Below are 18,336 nucleotides of genomic sequence, written 5' to 3' on the forward strand. Positions count from 1 at the left end.
ACATGGTCGAAATCAAAAATGTTTTTATTACCCATGTCTAGCAGTTTGAAGGGTTGCGGGGGTCTTGCAGCAGAAATAGCAGTCTTCACATCATCAACAGTTTGCAACTTACAAATACAACGTCTAGCGCAAAGTCACGATCTGATGAAGAGAGTGAGTGTCCAGGAACTAGAAATGTGTGATCAATGGTATGAAAGAAACCGTTTGAGACAAGGTACATATAGAGAAACAAAATCATTCGGTTCTTTAATTGACCAGCGCAGTTATCACTCCATATTCACAGATTCTGTTTGTAAGTACTGAGAAGTCCCACATTTAGCGCCTGTAGTATGCAGGGTGCCATCTGGTTCCCTCATCTTGCTGACTGGCCTTCATGCCTGATGGAATAGTACATGTTGCTGCGGGTGAGTCTTGGCAGAGAAAACACTTTCTGTAATTCCACTGTTATAGTACACGTATCACTGTCTGACAGAGTGCTACTTGTGGTATAATCTCTTATAGACTTGAATACAACCTCCACTTGGCGATGATGTAACACAAGAGAACACGTTGCTGATCTTGCGATACTGACGTCTTGATTCTTTGATTTGATGTGCAGTGAATCACACGTTTTGCATGTATCAACTCGTGATCTTTGAAAATAAAAGTTTGGACAGTCTTTCAGGAGCACAGCTTGGTAAAACTAATATGTTACTGGTTTTTTTTCTGGGTACTTTACTTTGAATGATTCATAGAGCCTAGGTACATTAAGGTCTGGGCTTAGGTATTCCTTCTGTGATTTAAGGCGGTTATAGTGGCTTTCCTCGCGGGTAAAGATATTAATATGTTCTCGTACAAAATTACAGCGCTTAGTGGACTGGAATCCACTGACGTCACATGTTCCTGGCCGGCTGTGCGTTTCGCCTACAGTCTCTCTTCTTGCTACCGTGGTATGAACTCTCTTACTCGCACCGGACCACAGTACAACATAAACTGCTAGGTTTAACCATTTCTGCTAAAAGCATTTGAAAATAGAATACAGGCTGTCGTTAATTGTTCCGTTGACATTAACCAGATGCCTCTGCGTCTCTCTCCCGCGAGTGTGGCGCTTGGGCTCGGCACCGGCGGTTCCCTCACCTACTACACCTACTTCGATCACAGTGCAGAATCGATAGATGATGAATAATGAACTGAAATGCAAGGTTGGTAAATTGTTTCATAATATAATTTTAACCATAACATAAGTGAACTGTTTGAATGTGGGGAAAAAATGGCGTCCCGTATGCTGTTAAAACGGGAAAGTGCTTCAGATCATTATATACGGGGAATCAATTATAATACGGAACACCTGTGAACTCTACCGTTGTCCCCTCCGGTGGGTGGGGACGGTAGAATAATATCCACGGTATCTTCTGTCTCTCATAAAGCGACTAAAAGGGCCCACAGGGACTGTCAGTTTGGGAGGGTGGGTTGGCGACCAGTGTTCCCTTAGCGGAGTCCTGCATTGCTTCTACATTTTTGTGCCAGGATCCTGGCTTTTATTTTTCCCCATTCGACCTCCCTTCGTCAACTCTTGTTATTTTCTAACACCGAAGGTATTAGGTTTGTGATGCCTAGAGCGTCTTTTATTTTCACGCCTTTCGTGACCCTTTCCTGTCTATTACCAATACCTTCATTTTCCGAAGGCTTGCACCGCCTCCTTATTCCCCTTTGGTTGATGTTAATAGATATTTGTTAGCCAGTTTTACTACCTCTTAAAGGAATAATCACCGAGCTAGTTGGCCGAGTGGTTAGGGTGAGCTTGCATTCGGGAGATGGCGGCAGCCGTGAAGATCGTTTTCCGTGGTTTCCCTTTTTCAAACCGAGCAAATTATCTATTGAGGCTCTACCTAAATTCAGGTCACGGCCGTTACCTTCCCCATACATCTGATGTATTAGTGCGACGTTAAGACACTAACAAACAGAAGAAAAGTAATGACCATCACCACCACCACCGCCACCACCACCACCACCACCACCACCACCACCACCCCTTGTGGATTGGGATGGTAGAATAATATCCACCCTATCTCCTGCCTGGCATTAGAGATGACTAAGGGCCCCAGGGGCTCTTAATTTTTGAGCATATGTTGGTGACCACAGGACCCTTATCTGAGTCCTGACGTAGCCTCTACTTACTTGTGCCAGGCTCGCGAATTTCACCTAACCTATTCGACCCCTCTGGTTTAACTCTTTGTTATTTTCCGACCCTGACAGTAATACGTTTACGAGGCCCAGGGAGTATTTCGCTTCCATGCTCTTCGTGACCCTTTTCTTTCTTCAGACATGGAAAGAGCATGTTTGACACCTCACTTCGAGACAAGCAGTAATACACCCTATAGGGCCTAAATACCTAAAGCAATAATGGGTTACATTACTTACCTGCTTACTTGTCCATAAAATAAACTGCACCAGCTTAGCTGAAACCGGCAAATGGGCGTTTCGTGTCCTACCACGAGAGTATAATTGGACAGGGATACTACTCTAATGATTTAATTTAAGAAATGAGGAACTCAATAATTCAGCTATTTAATTGACAAAGCATAGTCAGTTTAGAAATTTATGTTGCCACAAACTTTTTATAATATACGGCAGTCATGGTGCAAAGATAAAATGCCATAACCAGTTTACATATGCAATTTACAAAGATAAAAAAAGGTGACGTTACTGTAATTTACAAAGGTAAAAATAAAGTGACGTTGCTGTAATTTACGAAGACAAAAATAATGTGACGTTGCTGTGATGATGAGCACCTCAGTGAACCAAATATGTGTCATCCTTTAGGGAACAACACCATTGGATCAACAAAATAAAAACATGCTAGGATTAGGGACGTTTCACAGAAATAGATTTACTACTGAGGTTCCCTCACATTTTGGGGAAATGTTTACATATAAACAGCAACACCGCACGTTATAAACGACAACTAAAATAAACCAAACACTGAAGCTATATGATACCCGCCTTCATATAAAAATTCATAGGGATGTGAACTCATGTCCTCTGGGTAATCTTTATACTTACTAGAATATCTAATAATCAGAATACACTAGTACCAAGACATCATATATACAAATATACATCAATATTGACAAGTAAGTGGAAAAGAAGAGAAAGACGAAAAGAAAGAATCATTGTCACAAATAACTCTCGACCTGAAAGGGAAGAATCCAATACAGCACACGGCTTTTAAAAATGGCTGAGACTCCCTGGGGTGGAGTACTTAGGCCATTGACTTAGCTGTCTAGCCAGCAATGCCCCCCCCCCAATCGCACAAAAAATCGTAAACAAAGCTGACATTGACCTCGTTTTACTGCGACTCTAGACTCGACATTACAAGAAGGCCTTCATATCCGTCTTCTCAACCATCCTTTGAGCCATAACTTAACTTCTTATAACAAGTGAGAAACCAATTTTCATTCTGCATATCTGGCTCGTTTAATAGACCGCCTCGGGTCTAATTCATTTCATACAGGGTACTATACCGTGCTATTTCTCATAAAATCACGACACTCTACACAAATGGCATAGGATGACACCCTCTAGACCCATGGTTCGAGCCCTTATTTTGGCAGTGTGAAACGTAGTCAGAGATTTCGATGACACTGCATACAACGTGGTTTTAATTTCTCACCAGGATTTAATCAAACAGATACGTGCAGGTAAATAATGCTCAGGCAACATGCAAACACTACGTTACGCAGATCTATCTATCCTTCCAAATAAGAGAGAGTGATAAACTATCCAAAATGATCCTTACTTATAACAAAATTTAACCCGAAGACAAAATACTATGGAATATTCTGATCTAATATTCAACTAAACAACCTTATGTAACACCTGGCTCTCTTCTTCCCACCAAATAGTATATCGCACGTCACTATTCCCTACATAAAAATGTACATTAAAACATTAGTGATTTTAAAGCCATCTTAATAAATAGCCTGATGGGCTATGATCAAGTCATATCCTGATTGCCAAGAGGGCTCCACTACTAATATTTACATACTTAATTACTAAATTACTGCGTAACTGTCGCTACTCCTATCACATGCTTACAAGTCTGGTTCACTTATCTGACATTTAGTGACCACCACAAACCTCCTTCAGAGTTAGGCTGTGCCCATTCAGCCCATCATGGTGACGATGTCGTCCCGGATCGATCTTCTTGTTCCCAGCAGCGTAGGTGGCTCCATTCTGACGCCGTCTTCCGGAAGACCAGCTTGAAGATTTCTCGCACTCAGTCTCGAACTCGTTACTACACTTATTGGACTGAGAAGTTCAGTTAATAACTCGCACAGCACAGTCGTTATACAAATACCGTTTCCTGCGCACACTAGGCAAGATTGAAATGTACTGCATTTACACCATCGTTTTGTATAGTGTTAGACATAAAACTCGCACTGGGGTGCGTCAAGGCTTACTTATCTACAAGTTCGTAGCCTGCTTCGTGGAGCTACACTGATTGTACTAGCTCACTTGCCGACCAACCTCATATTACAAATTGACCTGTAGCCCGATCGTACAAAGAAGCCTACGCCATTAGCGAAATTTATAGTAGTTTAATTAGTGTTCACGACCGCACTATAACAAATCAAAGCTAATCTCACGAGAACTATTCCTCACATATTTACAGTTAAAGTGAAATCATTGCAACACTCCATAAGTAATCTTAGTCTTTGTTTTAGACAATGGTTTGTGGCGTAATAACACAGACAGACTCGCGACTCGCCCCAACAGCAATCTTATCGTCGAATAGCCTGCCTCTCCCCAATCTCTCATCTCTTGTAGGGAGCAAAAAGTGGAGCCACGCCAGGGAAATTCCCTCCTAAGACTCTTGAGTTTGAAATTCAGCCACTAAACAGTTTCCCTACGGTGGTCGGATTAATGTGAAGTTGTTAATCTCATTACTTATTAACGGTGTTAACGTATCATTAGCTTCCTAAAATTCTGGATATAATTTCATCATTTTATTATCCTGGAAAACAGGAGGAGATATCACTCGATTCCCGTGATGTGGTGAACCTGACTATTCCCTCTTTAAATATTGTTAGGTTGGCATGGTGCTTACCAAAACAAAATTCTCATGTCTTTTTCCTTCTCCAACATATCTTCTGTTTCACTCATGCATGGTCACACCCTGCCTAGGGAATCACCTCCAAGTTCTCGGGTTCTATACTGCATCACGCCCTTGTGTTTGGTGTCCTGTTGCGCAATATTTCGTCCGCATTAAATATCGCCTATTATGTAATGAACAGAATGGTTCAGTAAGCCATAGAAAGGGCATGATTGACCTCTCACTTCGATACTAGCAGTAGGACATGGTATGAGCATATTCGACACCTCACTTCGAAACATGCTGTAGGTTACGGAGAGACATGTTTGACAACACACCTCGAGACAGAATACTGAAGGAGATCTAGAGAACAACCAATGTGACATGCTGGATCCAGCGCGTAGCCCCATTCAAGTGAAAATGAGCAGAGAATGTTGTGAAACAGGACTGAAGCCGATATTTTACCGTCCCAACACGTAAGGGATCATTTCGGGACACGTTGCTCCACCAACGTTCCAGGATGTTTTGAGAAAATACAGTACGATTTAGGGATCAAGATAATATTACTTCCCCTGGTACCATGTTTTAAGTTTCCAAGATGCTTATTTACGTCTACTTTCATTTTAATAACTACTTTTTGTACATCACTGCATTTTGACTTTCTGTTAGTGGTACAGATAATTATAAAATCACTCCATTTCTTTGGAAGCATTATACGTTGCAGTAGTTTTGTGGCCATAGCACTTCGCAGTGAAAATCTCAAACAAAGTGTGATATATATTTAAAGAATCAGCAAGATGTGATTTATACCTTTTTGCCAAGTATATTCGAATTTAGCTGTTAATTAATATTGTTATCCGCTGTTTAATAAGAATCGTGAAATATGGGAAGATATATTGAGTATCTGACGGCTGTCTCTAAATACCAACATTTTTGGCCGGAAAGGGTAAATGACTGTTTGGCTGCAGATGAAATGAAATGGATTTTAGTGCCGAGAGATCCCAACGTGGGTTCGGCTCGCCAGATGCAGGTCTTTTGATTTGACACCCGTAGGTGACCTGCGCGTCGTGATGAGGATGAAATGATGATGAAGACAACGCATACACTCAGCCCCGTGCCAGGGAAATTAACCAGTTATGGTTAAAATTCCTGACCCTTCCGGGAATCGAACCCGGGTACCCTGTGACCAAAGACCAGCACACTAACCATTTAGCCATGACGCTTACTTTGAAGAAGAGAAATAACACTCTCGAGGAGTAACTGAAGTCATGGAGTTCGTTCTTTCGGAAATAAATCAATATTTACTTGTAAATAATGCATTGTTTACGCCTTTAGAAGGTAAGTTACTCTAAAAAAAGAACAATTCAAGTAATGAAGCCTACTCAGAAGAAAGGAAATCATATTCGAGATCAATCAAAGAAGTTTTATTCGATGCAAAATACTAAGAGCTGTACGTAGAAAAAAATAATTATGTCACTATTTGATTGTAGATCATACGATATTTATATAGAAGCAGTGAAGTTGCTCTCGACAAAGATTAGCAAAGCCCAAGCCTTCTCCATATCAGCCATGACGACCTATGGAGGGTTGGAAGTAAACCTTGGTACTAAATGGGATTGAGTACTTAAAACGTTGTTTACGATGTGCTTTATGGCTTGTTTCGTTTATTTCATTCTTCGTCTAGCGATAGAACTTCAATTCTGAATAACTACGAGTAGAAAAGGAATCCGTACGTTCGTACGCATATGAGGCGATTTGATTTAAACTTTTGTGCTTAGCATTATCGCAACACAGGGGCATTTTTCTCAGAAATTAAATTGTTATCCATGACATGAATGTGTAGTTCATGCTATCCTTAATATAATTCAGTGAATATATTAAAGAAGAAGCCAACCGCAAGGGAAATATTCTTGCTGTATCAGCAGCAATAGCTTTTATCCCTTTGTAGGCTTACGTCCTGTGTGTCCTACAAAGGACTTAATATTACAGATTATTCCTCTTCCATCGAGTCAAGCTTCCCTCTAAAGAAATATATCTCTCAGGAATCACTAAGGAAGTCTCAAGAATCAGGTAGGGTGATACATCACTTTTGAAGCACTTGTTTAGATTAAGTAGGTCTTAAGTACAAGTGTAAATTAACATAGGAATGTAAAATTAGATATGTTAAAGTTATTTTAACGCAGATGTGCGAGAAACTAATATTACCACACACTTCACTGCCTACTGTATTGTTTCACAATGTACCTACAACATTAATGGAGTAATAATTTCCTTCAAATACAAAAACAAGATAGAACATTATAGAATATTACTTGTTAATGAACGTAGGTTTTCGTGGCTAATTCTATTAACATACAGAAATAAATATGTAACTGGATTAAAGCCACTATATATTCGTTTATTAAAGCCAAGCTTTCCACCAAATTGCGTTGGCCTTCATCCGGGCATGTGAAGTTTTGCTTCCGACAGTGAGCAAATAAGTTCTTCGAAGGAACCTGGAGGCATGACCGCACTATCCACGGCCTACCCCACTAACTGGACTCAAGGATCATCGCGCTGAGCTCTGGTGGTTGGGAGGGAAGTTACTGATTCACTGCCCTCTCCGATACAAATCCCCTGGCCTGAGAGACGGCGCTACCGTCTAGGAGAACCGCCTCCCCTTTCCGGATTTAGCCTTGTTAAAATGGGAGACAAGTCGCAAGTGGCGCTCCTAGTGGCTTGACCTGAAAATTTGCGCTAATTTCAAATATCAATGGAAATGTATATACGGAAATGGATTAAGAAATTACGTCTTGAAAGAAAGTGTTACTAAGATATTAACTTCAAAGTTACTAAAGCAATTCTGGATAAACGAATGAAAAATTATTTAACAGGTTATTATTTAAAGACTGAAATTAGACATATATTCAAGTTGTGAAATTAATGGACTGCTGTGACAGGGCTTGATCTTTCATTTATGCGTTATGTTTTTATCTTTAGAATTCGTGCCTGAACTTTCACGGGTAGATTTTTCTTTTTTCTCCTTTAAAAGCATTGTATCATCATATTAAAACACTTGCCAACAAAAATATCGGCACATTCCTTACACACGTGATTCAATGAATTTACATTTAAGAGCTGGACAATTTTCCTTTTAACTTGAAGCCTACTAACAGAAAGAAAAATCTATAAATTTAACCTCAAGACATTCAAACTTTCCTTATAAGCAATACTTGCCATAAAGCCATTACATTAGGGTAAAGCAAATTTGCATCATCATATTGTTTCAACAAATTATGTACATTTCTTAAATCACCCATATTTTCTTCAGTGCTTGACAACGCGTTACGGCATTCCAAATGGGGTAACTTGGAACACAATCAGCCACACTTATATGCATATGTATTTTCCTGAATTAAATCAAACCCTCAGATCACACCTACAACAACACATCGGTATTGAAAGTTAACTGCTGCACTATACAATAAAATATGCGTATTATATTTTAAGCCAGTTAAAATATGGGTCGAGCAGGTCAGAAGATTATGAAGTACTATAAAAGTCTCTTTGTCACTGGAAGAATATATATGCAAACACAATATTACTTACATTTTCTTGTCACAAGGGAAACAGAAGAAAGACCGCGCATTCTTCTCTACTTCATTGTTACTGCAGCCAAACACAGCACATACCTTTCCCCTCATGTTGAGAGGAGATACCAAGGAATGACACACGCTACTATTTAATTATGTCAACTCACTGAAAACGCATAAATAACACCAAAAACTTCACACACAAATACACGTGCTCTTATGACAGAATCAGTAGTTCTCAGGTCAATCCGCTAGAAAGAGCTCTAATAGCTGTCGCTCGATATCTCGCAGAATGTCGCGTATTTTCTCCACTGTATCTGATGTTAGTCTGTCAAGCCTGACCAAGCCAAGTGCAGATTTAGCAACACCGCCTCGTAAAGCACATTTGAATTCGCCCGTGAAGCGATCTGATTGGCTAACTTCAGCAGCTGATAAATAGACAATGGCGCGAGATATCCACGTAAATTTCTCAAATTACTTATCAGTATGACACACGTTCTAACGCTCTTATACTCCTTTCACGTTGTCTACGATCACCCGGTATAAATACATCTAAATGCCTCTAAACAGAGCACTACATATAGATTGAAAAAGACACTAGAAAATTCTAGATATAATGGGGTTCAATTGTTCAATAAGCAGCCTACCCAATGCAAAGATATGCCGTTAAGAAACTCTAAAACATATCTAAGAAATTGGCTGTTACTAAACATTCACTATCAGAATGTGAAGGACCCTCCGTGGCTCAGGCGGCAGCGCGCCGGTCTGACACCGCTCGGTTCAGTGGTTCAAATCCCGGTTACTCCATGCGAGATTTGTGCGGGATAAAGCGGAGGCGCGGCAGGTTTTTCTCCGGATACTCAGGTTTTCCCTGTCATATTTCGTTCCAACAACACTCTCCAATATCATGAAATTATTTATGGCTTAGATTGTAGCGACTTATTCCCAGACTTTCCATACCGGTTTTCATTAAATTTTCTTTAGCCGTTTTCTATTGATGCGTGGACAGACAGACAGACAGACAGACAGACAGACAGACAGACAGACAGACAGACAGACAGACAGACAGACAGACAGACAGACAGAAATTACGGAAAAGAAAAAAAATCATTTCCTTTTTACTGTAGACATGACCGATACAGAAATACCATTATTTTCTAATTCTGAGCAATGTACAGACAAAACTCTTATTTTATATATATCTAGATTCATACAATAACGCGAAATAATACATTTTTATTATCATTATGCCCGGTGTGAATCAGATATAAATATATGAAACAACTTAGAACACACTACACTTCATAAATTCCTTTCATTTTGCACTTGTTTATCACACAAGAATAATGAATAGGGAAATAGGCCTAAATAGAAGTACTCACCCGATTTTTCCCGATTTCTGTAATACCGGGCGAGTTGGCCGTGCACGTGGAGGCGCGCGGCTGTGAGCTTGCATTCGGGAGATAGTAGGTTCGAATCCCACTATCGGCAGCCCTGAAGATGGTTTTCCGTGGTTTCCCATTTTCGCACCAGGCAAATGCTGGGGCTGTACCTTAATTAAGGCCACGGCCGCTTCCTTCCAACTCCTAGGCCTTTCCTATCCCATCGTCGCCATAAGACCTATCTGTGTCGGTGCGACGTAAAGGCCCTAGCAAAAAAAGAAATCCGTAATTTCAACACCTTTCTGCTCAGAGGCTTGCTCCTTAATTTGTTTAATAAATCACAGTTATTAGTCACCTTCTTTGCATTATTATCAAGAACAGGCCTGAAAAATTTGGTAAGTATAACGTATATGATGTGTGCTTGACCACAGTCGCAGCACTGAAACGTCTCTTTAAACTTTGGAGCGTTAAGGAATTTCAGCTTTCGGACAAGGTTACATTTTCCGAGATATCCTAACGCCAGTGTTTTAGGAATAAGATGAATTTGCGTCGGCATTTTTTCGCGGAGCAGAATTCCCCTCACAGTACTTACACTGTAATCTGATTCGACAAAGTGAAAGCTACATTTTCTGGAGTTGTCATTAGGAGGCCAAAGAGAGCCTTTTCTGCTGCTCTGTCGAGAAATAGCAAGCCTCCATTTCTCCCGTAAACTCGTATCTTTAGGAAAAATATGAAAATTTATATTTGTGTATATTTCTTTGCTCTGTCAGATGTACAGTTAGGCACGCAATAATAAACCATCTTAACCTACAGAATGGAAAGAGAAACTTGACGGTAATTGGCCCCAGTGGCTCTGAACATTGGAGCGTGGGTTGGCGACCACGGGGCCCTTAGCTGAGCCTTGGCATTTCTTCCATTTACTTGTGCCAGGCTCCTCACTTTCATCTATCCTATCCAACCTTCCTTGGTCACCTATAGTTCTTTTCCGACCCCGACGCTACTCCGAGGGCTAGGGAGTCTTTAATTTTCACGCCCTTCGTGGCCTTTGTCTTCATTTGGCTCATACTTCCGTGTTTCGAAGTGTCGGGTCCCTTCCAGTTCCTCTTTAGTGTTTGTTTAGTGTTATATAGAGGATGGATGCCTAGTTGTACTTCCCCTTAAAACAATGATCACCACCACCACCTTGATGGTAATTTGGAAGTACATAACTGAACAAACGTTAAACGCATCTCAGCAACCATCCATATATTGCAAATCGTGAGACCAAATATATTTAAAAACGACAAAACTCTTCATATTTCATGTTAGATAAGGTCTTACCTTATAAAATGAAGTTTAATATGTTATTTCTTCTCATAAAACATGTTTCAGTAACACGCGTATTCACAGAATTCGCGTCAAACAACAGAACATAAACGCTAACATAGCGGTGGAAAGGAGAAAAACTATTACCCCGCTTTTAATGCAAGAAATTGGCTTTCTGTCCAGGCCTTCTAGTATCTAGTAGGCTTTGGTGGAGATCAGGACTATAAGGCGGGTGCTCGAGGGTCTCCCACTTGAGTGTCCGGCTCCATGGCTAAGTGGTTAGCGTGCTGGCCTTTGGCCACAGGAATCCCGGGCTCGATTCCCGACGGGGTCGGGAATTTTAACCATCATTGGTTATTTTCACTGACTGGGGGGGCTAGGTGTATGTGTCGTCTTCATTATTATTTTAGCCTCATCACGACGCGCAGGTCGTCTACGAGCGTCAAATCACAAGACCTGCATCTGGCCAGTCGAACTTATCCTCGGACACCCCCGACACTGAAAGCCATACGCCATTTCATTTCCCACGTGAGTTGGCGTAATGGATGAGGCTGGCCTCCCAGATCGACCGGCGTCTTGTGTCGAAACACGACCCGCACGGAAGTTGGTGCACCATTCCACAGCTTCGTTCTCTGATGGATGTCCACCGATGTTTATCCTTTGGTAACCAAGTACAGATTAACTGCACGTTGGTCCTGTTTGGACGCATTTGGTAATAACGACGCCATAATTCATGTGACCGCATTTAACGCATTCACCTCGGCACGACAAGACTGCCACATGAATCCCAGTCTACATGTCCGTGCTTATACACCCGCATCGGAGTCTCGCTATGTTGCATTACTGCTGTAGCAACGCCCTCAAAGGGAAACCTTTTGATCACGCCTGATATATTGGATTTATTTTAATTTGTGTATGCCAGTTTTTAAAATATTATTTCACTTCGTTCTATTTTTTTACATTGCGTGCTGATCATAGGGGCCGAAGACTTAGATGCTAGGCCCCTTTAAGCAATAATGATCATAATAATAATACCAATAATCTGTATCTTTCATCTCACCTCATCCCGATCCCGTAGCAGGAAACGGAACGAAGGGGCAGAGCTACATCCCCCACCACATACGGCTGGCGTCAGAAAGGACATCCAGCCGCAAAACTGGGCCAAATCCTCATGGGCGACCCCACCAAGGAGTGGGAAAAGTGGTAGAAGAAGAATAGGGGCTGTCAGGACTAGATTTTCCCTAGATTCTGAACGTCGAAAAATATTTTGAGGTGAATAGAGAGTAATAATTGAATTTGAATGTATTACCCATAATCTTACAGAGCTGTCTCCTTATAAATTAGATTACGTCCAAAGATACACCCAAACCGCATCCTATAAAAAGAAAATTGCTTACTCTAGTCTTGTTCTACCGGACGAGTTGGCCGTGCGGTTAGGGTTTCGCAGCTGTGATCTTGCATCCGGGAGATAGTGGGCTCCAGTCACACTGTCGGCAGCCCTGAGGATGGTTTTCCGTGGTTTCCCACTTTCACACTAGGCCTTAATTAAGGCCACGGTCGCTTCCTTCCTCCTCCTAGGACTTTCCTATACCATCATCGCCATAAGACATATCTGTGTCGGTGCGACGTAAAACAAATTGTAAAATAATAATAATAATAATAATAATAATAATAATAATAATAATAATAATAATAATAATAATAATAATAATCTTGTTCTACTGTGCTTATGCTTGCCTGGGTTTCGTCTCCCTTTACCTCTCTCTCCAGGGACTTGGTGGGACAACTCCTTTCTTCTCCCTTCTCCGTAACATCCACGGAGGACCAGTAGCTGAAGAGGGGAACCTAAAAAAGCGTGGGTCACACTAGGCTGCTTGCCAGCGGCTGGCAGTAGCACCAGCAAGCAGCGGCTGGCAACCCGGTCACACACACCCAGCAAGAAGCGGCTTTTTAGTTCTAGTCAGCATGTCGTCTGTGGGTCCACGTAAACGAGAAATTAGGAGGTTGTTAAGGATGGCTGTGACGGAGCTTTGTTTGAAAATGCTTCGTCACCGCAAGGAGAGACGATGGTGGAGTAGACCTTGGATTCAAAGAAGGGAAGAGTTAAGGAGCATCTTCAAGACTTTTCCAGGAGTTAAAAGAAGAGGACCCAGAAACATACAGAAATGTTTTACGAATGTCTCCTTCTAAATTCCAAGAGTTGCTGGAATTAGTAGAACCGCTGATTAAAAAACAAGATACTAAAATGAGAGAGGCGATTCCATGTAAAATAAAACTGGAAATTACCTTACGGTATCTCGCAACTGGAGATAGTTTTAGGTCTCTGGCTTTATTGTTTAGAGTGCTGCACAATTCAATCTGTGTTTTTACCTGAAGTTCTTGCTGCTATTTTTGAAATTCTCCAACCATTTATGAAGGTAAGCATGATTAAGTTTTTATTCAGTTCTAAGTTATCAGTATTTTTAACAATAATATCCTGTCGGTAATTCTTTTTTATTGTAATAGCTGTTGGATACGCTAAGCATAGCTTCTAATTATGATCTTCACTTTTTATGGACAAACATCATTACAAGTACGGTATTAACTAAAGTTGTACAACATATTTTATTAACTGATATTATTTATTTATTTTGCGCTGCTTGAGTTTAACATTAACACCTAACTTTTCATAAACTAAAAATACAGTAGAATTAGAATACATACAACTAACATTAAACAATAGTAATGGAAAGAGTATTGTAAAACTATTTGTAAAATAAGAATTTGCACTACAAATAATTGTATATTATTTAGAATTGAAAACATGTTGATAAATGAAATATTACACACGAGAAATGAAATATTTGGAACAAAATGCAATATTTAATATAATGTGGGCAGCGATTTGTGTTCTTATTGGCATCTAAGCATCGTGTTCTAAAGGGCAGATGCCAACCAATGATTTAGAGAGAATATCTAAACCATGTGGAGGTTGTTCCTCGTCCAAGCATGTTTTATCAGATAGTTCAGAGTATATTTGATCGAATTCATTATTGGAAGTGCTGTTTGAAAGACGTCGTAATGGCAAACACTTTGTGATAGTGGTTCACTGTTGTTGAAATTTAAAGATGCGAGTCTCTCTTCAGTGATGAGGTTTTGAAACTTGCTTTGAAGTATAATGAAACTTCTGAGAGGGAGCTCTCGCATCTGGGATGCAATATCCTTAGCAAATTTGTCATATTGGTCTTCCGTGCCATTAGTGGTTAATTCTGCGATTGATTGCAATTTATTTACTGCACTTTCAAATCTAGTCGTTTTGCGTCTTTTAAACTCCTTTGCGCGTTGTGGTGGATCCATGTTTGTGGATGGACGCTTTGTCGATGACGAAGATATAGCAGACGCAGACTGTACAGGTGATTCCACTACTTGTGATGCTCCCTGTTCAGCCATGTTCACAGTGTCACTGTTTGAATATCGTTCACCTTCACACATCGATCGCTGCGGTATATCCTGAAAACAATATACACCTACAATAATTTCTCAATTAAATAATTGAGATAAATTATTTGTAGACCTATGGTTAAGCACAGGATTATCAGAGTGCAAGTAAACATGACTTTTGTTTAAAATACACTGACTGACAGAGCAAATGCAACACCAAGAAGGAGTGGTCAGAACTTTATGCCAATTGCAGGGTAGACTGACGTCACTGAGGTATGCTCATGATGTGAAATGCGCCGCTGTGCTGCGCACGTAGCGAACGATAAATGGGACACGGCGTTGGCGAATGGCCCACTTCGTACCGTGATTTCTCAGCCGACAGTCATTGTAGAACGTGTTGTCGTGTGCCACAGGACACGTGTATAGCTAAGAATGCCAGGCCGCCGTCAACGGAGGCATTTCCAGCAGACAGACGACTTTACGAGGGGTATGGTGATCGGGCTGAGAAGGGCAGGTTGGTCGCTTCGTCAAATCGCAGCCGATACCCATAGGGATGTGTCCACGGTGTAGCGCCTGTGGCGAAGATGGTTGGCGCAGGGACATGTGGCACGTGCGAGGGGTCCAGGCGCAGCCCGAGTGACGTCAGCACGCGGGGATCGGCGCATCCGCCGCCAAGCGGTGGCAGCCCCGCACGCCACGTCAACCGCCATTCTTCAGCATGTGCAAGACACCCTGGCTGTTCCAATATCGACCAGAACAATTTCCCGTCGATTGGTTGAAGGAGGCCTGCACTCCCGGCGTCCGCTCAGAAGACTACCATTGACTCCACAGCATAGACGTGCACGCCTGGCATGGTGCCGGGCTAGAGCGACTTAGATGAGGGAATGGCGGAACGTCGTGTTCTCCGATGAGTCACGCTTCTGTTCTGTCAGTGATAGTCACCGCAGACGAGTGTGGCGTCGGCGTGGAGAAAGGTCAAATCCGGCAGTAACTGTGGAGCGCCCTACCGCTAGACAACGCGGCATCATGGTTTGGGGCGCTATTGCGTATGGTTCCACGACACCTCTAGTGCGTATTCAAGGCACGTTAAATGCCCACCGCTACGTGCAGCATGTGCTGCGACCGGTGGCACTCCCGTACCTTCAGGGGCTGCCCAATGCTCTGTTTCAGCAGGATAATGCCCGTCCACACACTGCTCGCATCTCCCAACAGGCTCTACGAGGTGTACAGATGCTTCCGTGGCCAGCGTACTCTCCGGATCTCTCACCAATCGAACACGTGTGGGATCTCATTGGACGCCGTTTGCAAACTCTGCCCCAGCCTCGTACGGACGACCAACTGTGGCAAATGGTTGACAGAGAATGGAGAACCATCCCTCAGGACACCATCCGCACTTTTATTGACTCTGTACCTCGACGTGTTTCTGCGTGCATCGCCGCTCGCAGTGGTCCTACATCCTACTGAGTCGATGCCGTGCGCATTGTGTAACCTGCATATCGGTTTGAAATAAACATCAATTATTCGTCCGTGCCGTCTCTGCTTTTTCCCCAACTTTCATCCCTTTCGAACCACTCCTTCTTGGTGTTGCATTTGCTCTGTCAGTCAGTGTATATTTAACACTCTGGTTTGAATGACTAACGGTAGGTCTGCAAAGAAATTCATAATAAATATTACAATTAGCAGGCTAGTTGAGTGTATAATTTTCATTATCCATTAATATTATACTTTACTTTCAGGTACCTGACACAACAAGCCAGTGGAATGAGATTCAAAAAGGATTCGAATATAAATGGAACTTTCCTCAGTGTTGCGCTGCTTTGGATGGAAAACATATTAGAATTAAACGGCCTCCTAATTCAACATCATCGTTTTTCAACTACAAAGGAACCTACAGTATTATTTTGTTTGCCATGGTAGATGCGGACTATTGTTTCAGGTATATAGATGTTGGACATGATGGCAGAGCTAATGACAGCACGGTATTTAAGAACTCTACGTTAAAGATAGCCCTTGAGAAAAATCTTCTTAATTGGCCAAACGGAGGACTTTGTGTAGCAGATGATGCCTTCTGCCTGACACCATATTGTTTGAAACCATTTTCACACAGAGGACTAACAGTACAAGAGAGAGTCTTTAATTACCGTTTATCCAGGGCAAGGCGCGTTGCTGAAAATGCATTTGGCATTTTAGCAGCTAGATTTCGCGTTTTTAACACACCTATACCACTGAACGTGGACACAATAGAAACTCTAGTGAAATCAGCTTGTGCTATCCACAACTGACTCAGGCAGACCTCTTCTAGAACATATTTCCCTTCAGGTTCAGTGGATGATGAAGACTTAAACACAGGTGTGATAACTCCAGGAGCTTGGCGTATTGTACCGACTTTCATGTCCCCGGTAGACCGTTTCTATTCATCAAATAATTGTGGTCGCGCTGAGCAGCAGGTACGGAAGTGATACATGCATCAGTTCATGACAACTTTATCTGTTCCGTGGCAGATGACATCAATTGGTATGAAACCAGATGACAATTCCGTAGTATAAAACTGTCTAACACGAAAAACTTGAAAATTGGCAAATAAACTGTTCGCTGAATATCTTTGGGGTTTATTTTAATAATTAATTTCAGATTTTTATTCATTTATTAATAGATATAAATGACAATAAGTCTCCCTACCCAGTTAATGTATTAACATGTATATGTTAATGACAGTCTAATAAAACTCTAATAATATTAACATATTGGAATCATAATTTACCTACTTACCATATTAGAAGAAGATTCTCTGCCACTGACAGCTCCATGCCAGAATACCTCTGCTGCTGAAAACCACACAAGCTTTGGCTTGTAAGCTTCGATTGCACCAGCGCCACTTTTTCTAGATATATTTATCTTTGCAAGTTCTTTTCTATAGGTGTCCCGTAAACTTTTAATCTTATTCTTAACTGAGTCAAGAGTAGCAGGCATCCCAGCATCCTTTAGGTTTTGTAACAGCTTATTGTAAGCTTCGTCTTTCACATTCCTATTAAAATATTCCTTGGACGAAACGTCCCACAAACACGGATAATTTTGAAATAAATTTTAAAAAATCAATTATCTCCTTCCCCGACCACTTCAAATCAGCCATTTGTACCGTTTAAATTGGAACCAGGTGTTGTTTTATTCGCGGCTGGTGAGCAACTGGAGTGGTCAGACTGGGCTGCTAGCTGGCGCCAGCGGATGCGAGTTGAATCACGTGACCTTCCTGAAGCCGCTACCTGCTACCAAAGTTGAACATGTCCTACTTCGCCAGCCGCTGACAAATACTCGCCAGCTGCTTGTGCCAGCTGCGAGTTCTATGGTCACATCACGCTGATAGTAGCAGCTTCCTTAATTCGCGGCTGGCTACCAGCCTAGTGTGACCCAGGCTTAAGAGTACTTCCGCGAAACGAGACTCCATCTAGAATTACGGACAGCCACTATGAATCTGACGGCTCGTCCTCTCTTATATCGGAATGCCGGCAACCACGCACGCGTAGCACCTAACGTACCTCTGCTCGAAAAACCTGGAGCTAGGGGGTTCCTTTGTCAACACTGTACT

The 18,336-nt window shown here is 41.7% G+C and overlaps 1 pseudogene; it reads left to right on the forward strand.

Moving 5' to 3' along the window:
* The first annotated feature begins 13,298 nt into the window (after positions 1-13,298).
* On the forward strand, positions 13,299-17,299 carry LOC136883146 (uncharacterized; annotated as a pseudogene).
* Positions 17,300-18,336: the final 1,037 nt, after the last annotated feature.

The sequence above is a fragment of the Anabrus simplex genome, chromosome 11, assembly GCF_040414725.1.
Source record: "Anabrus simplex isolate iqAnaSimp1 chromosome 11, ASM4041472v1, whole genome shotgun sequence".
Classification (NCBI taxonomy): Eukaryota; Metazoa; Arthropoda; class Insecta; order Orthoptera; family Tettigoniidae; genus Anabrus; species Anabrus simplex.